Consider the following 4,865-nt stretch of genomic DNA (forward strand, 5'->3'; position numbering starts at 1 on the left):
CTTCATCTGTTTAGTATATTCTTGTGATGAAGAAGTTGAAGTTTTCAGAACACAGATCAATTGTAATAATAACTACAGTCACTTACCATTGTATATGTACATCAACGTTAAACAATAAGAACGATCAAAACTATTTTGATAATAAAAGGAAAAGCCTATTTTGTTTTCCAGCGGTCATATCAATCTTGGAATAAAATCGAACCGAATGAAGCCAGTTTGAAATGTCCAATATTTTATATCCAATAACTAGAAAGCTATTATGCTCATTCAGCCAACTCTCTCTCTCTCTCTCTCTCTCTCTCTCTCTCTCTCTCTCTCTCTCTCTCTCTCTCTCTCTCTCTCTCTCTCTCTCTCTCTTCCATTGCATGTCAATCCATGCTACTAATGCTGCAGTTTCTGGACAAGGGTTGTCCACTTTGGAAACATAATAACAGTAACCGTATTCATAACCATTGCCATAACTGTGCCACAATTCCCAGAGTCCCTCCCAATATGAGAGATAGTTTATTATGACAGCAATATTGTTCTCTCACAGCTGTGCGTGTATGTGTATCTGTATGAGAGAGAGAGAGAGAGAGAGAGAGAGAGAGAGAGAGAGAGAGAGAGAGAGAGAATGTCTCTTAAAGATGATGATCATGGGTTGCTTCAAGAACTTGTGCATAAAGATTAAAAGCTCATTTTTATTACAGTTGTCTGAGTTTAACAAATATGAAAAGAAAATTTTTTATGCGTTCTGAATAACTGCAGTCGTTGAAATAATTCGCTAAAAAAGTTGTATTTTAAGAAAAAAGGTTTAAGAGCAAGAAATTAAGGGCATACCAAAAATCTGGTGTTTAATTACAAACTTAGATTTTTATTTATTTATTTATTTATTTATTTATTTATTTATTTATTTATTTATTTATTTATTTATCGATTTATTTGCAACAAGGATTTGTTATATATTTACAATAGCCCAATATTGATTTAGTTTACTTTAAGATTTCATCACCGTAGACTTTTTACTGCATCTAATTGTAAGAAAAGAAAAATGAATAATAATTTTAGAAAAATAACAATACTCACAATGTCGGTGTCTTTCTTTGCTCGTCTCTAAATTCAAAAAGAAAATGATGTTGAAAATGAAAAACCTTCATGACTTTTAATTGTTCTAATGATTTTGTTTACGTGTTACCTTTCATTTTTTATATTCTGTCGTCATTATTATTTTGATCTTTCCTCAGGTTTTTCTGTATTTCATACGTGGGCATTTATTTCATGAAAGCTTACAATGCCTTCAGCACACTCCGTAAAAAATAACACCTAAAATATATGGTAATAATAATAATGACAAAAGAGATAAGTACATCAATATGCTATCCATTCCTTTCAAGAAGGCAAAATCACCATATTTAACAATTATACCCTTCCGTTGTCTCAGAAAATGCAAATTTTACTTCAACCCCCCCACCCCCGGCCGCCTTTTTTTGTACTTGCGTTAATACTCTGAGGAATTAGAAAACAACTAAGCAAATGGTGGAGGCGAGCCCCTGAGAATAATAAACGGACAGAAGCAAATTAAAGAGAGAGCAAAGAAGACCGTTAAATGTCCATGGAAAAAAGATAGCGAGTAGGAACGAAATAAAAGATTTTCTCTTGCTGTATTTCGAGTTCAAATGGAGCCTGTGAAATAATGCTAAGGCCAATGGGCCGAGCAGCACTTTGCCCTCGTCTATTCCAGGAACGAAGGAAAAAGGAAAAACAAGAAGGATATAAAGAATGGTCAAACCCAGAAGGAAGCGTTTGACCTGTTTCTTAAAAAAAAGTGGGCAGGGGGCCTTCTAAGAGGCAAGGTGACGGAAAGCGTAAATGAAATGCCTTCATTAAAATAAAATTTTTTTTAGTTTTTTTTTCAATCAAAAAGTTTCTTTTCTTTCAGCATTTCTCGTTACCTTCTGTCACTTCTTTTAAGTGAACGCCATATTCATTGGAAGTTTGATTTCATATCAGTGGCCCCCTTTGGTCTTGTTCAATACAAGTTAATGAAGAAAATTTCACCCGAGCAATATGTAGGGAAAGGTTGAAACGTCACAAATGTTAAATTCGCAGTTCTTGCTGTTCGCTCGTTGTACCTGTAATTCTAAGATCGTCGTGGTTGCTACTGATTTTCGATTTCTTGGAATGTATTTTGATATTAGAGTATTTGGGCCTTAACAGTTGGCCGCGTTTATATATATATATATAAAATATATATATATATATATATATATATTAATATAAATATATATATATATCTATGTATATACAATCTATATATATATATAAATATATAATATAATATATAATATATATCTTATATAGATAGATCAATATCTATATATATATATATATATATATATAATATATATATATATTTAATATAAGTATCTAATATATATAATAGTCTATAATATATATATATATATAATAATATATATATATCTAATATATTATATAGATACTTTATATATTATATCTATCTCTATGTCTCTATAGATATATATATATATATATTTATCTATATATATATATATACTATCATATACGTATATGAAGCAACTTACGTCTAGCAGCAAGGCCAAATATCTAAGAGAATTGCACGTATGTTTTTATTAATAAATACATTCCCATAATACTGTACTTGAAGTTTAAGTGCATTACTCCCGTTTTTGTAATGTGGGGACTACCGGATAATTCTAACAATGGAACAAAAGAATAAATCTTTAACCTGCAAAAACCACAATGATATACTTCCCTGATGCAAATGTTACAAATGAATTAGGATAAAACACCGTGAAGAGGAATATAAATCTAAAATAAATGATATGCAAAGTAATGGGTCACGAAAAAGGAATTACTCTGTAAATTGCACTTTTTGGTGAATATGGAATATCTTTACATGTTGTAAGACCAAGGCATACAATGCTTTTATTGACAAAGCTGAATTAAACATGACATTCTCTCAAGCCAAGAGTGAACCTCGAGTTACACCTTCATACTTAATGTAACCAGTATAACAGTGTTATTGTACACCTGAAAAAAAATAAATATAAAAAAAAAAAGTTTCAACACATAACCTAACATACAATTTATAACTTTCTAGTCGATGCGGTATCGAAGTTCTAAAGAAAAAGTCAAATGATTCCTTTTAAGTATCAGACATCGAGCTATCACGTGACGTCATAATCAATGGATATGTTAAAATGGATTTTTGAAGATTTAAAGTCATATATCATTCAATAGTGACTTATAAGACAAATCATCATATACCTAATATTTGAGTAAAATGGTGACAGTGAGGTGAATACTGTAAATTAATATATATATATATATATATATATATATATATATATATATATATATATATATATATGTGTGTGTGTGTGTGTGTGGTGGTGTGTGTATGTGTGTGTTACTCGCATTACATCGCTGGTGATATACAGCGATGTAAATGCATCAAGCCAGATCATAAGAAAGTATTAAGGATTGATCTGCGTTAATGGATGAATTCATTATTAAAGCTATAATAAGCATGTAATAAGATACTGATTTTAGATATTAATTACTGTTTATTGATGGAAGTTATGACAAAGCACGTGAATTAATATTTAAAAAATTTTCTCTATTCTATGCTTCACGCGTACAATACAACTTTAATTACATGAAAAAACCCATTGGTAAAATAGATTTTGTTTTTTTTTTACAAAGAGAAACGGAAAACTTGAAAGAAACCCCTACCAAGGCAAGAGCTACAAAGGAGCTATAAGATGAAGGTAGATAATGCGTGATCTGACCTCCAGCTTACTCGGGTCGCGTGCAAGATTTTCCCCTAGCGCTTGAGTTGTATACATTATATGTTCCTAACGTTTAACTTAAATTAAAACGTGCTAAAATCTACTGTGAAATAGAGCCTTGTGTCACCGACGAAAATCAAAATGAAAACGCAATATTTTTATTAGAAATAATTTTTCTGTACTGTTCATCATGCACATTGTTTATTTTTTATATTGTCTGTCTAATAAATAAATCATAAATATCCTATTCTAAACTTCCTGTATCTTTAACCCAACGCAAAACACCTTTTTCAGACCTTTTCAGGCTCTTCCATAGACATTACATAACCGTCCACCCCCCGTAAAAAAAAAATAAATAAAAAAAAGTAGTTTGTAGGCTTACTACCCGAGTAAACCAAAATAAACAAAGGAAAGACACATATAGCAAACATGAAATACCAACAAAGAGGTAATTAGGCTATACACACCAGGATGGCGGAGGGTATTTAGCTTAGGTACATTTGTTTCTATTACAAAAAAGGGACCCCAGCACCATCAAGTCATCGTCCTTATAGGGAGATTAAATAATTTCAAAGTCATTTATGTCCAAGTGGGTACCACATATTGCGGATGATTAGGAGCATTGGATAATACAGGACTAAACAAGGAACACTGGTATAACCGGACTAAGCAGGAAAATTTGGATTAATCGGACTAGGACAAGGAACATTGGATAATCCAGGACTAGGACAAGGAACATGGGATTAATCCAGGAAAGACAAGGGAACATTGGATAATCCAGGACTAGACAAGGAACATTGGATCCAAGGACTAGAAAAGGAAACCTGGATAATCCAGGACTAGACAAGGAAACACGGGTAATCCAGGACTAAGACCAAGGAAACCGGATAATCCAGGGACTAGACAAGGAAACACTGGATAATCCAGGATACAAAAGGAACATGGATTAATCCCAGACTAAGGACAGGAACATGGATAATACCAGGACTAGCAAGGAACAATTGGAATAATCCAGGACTTAGACAAGGAACATTGGATAATCCAGGACTAGAC

Source organism: Macrobrachium nipponense, chromosome 20 (assembly GCF_015104395.2).
Source record: "Macrobrachium nipponense isolate FS-2020 chromosome 20, ASM1510439v2, whole genome shotgun sequence".
In the NCBI taxonomy this organism is placed as follows: Eukaryota; Metazoa; Arthropoda; class Malacostraca; order Decapoda; family Palaemonidae; genus Macrobrachium; species Macrobrachium nipponense.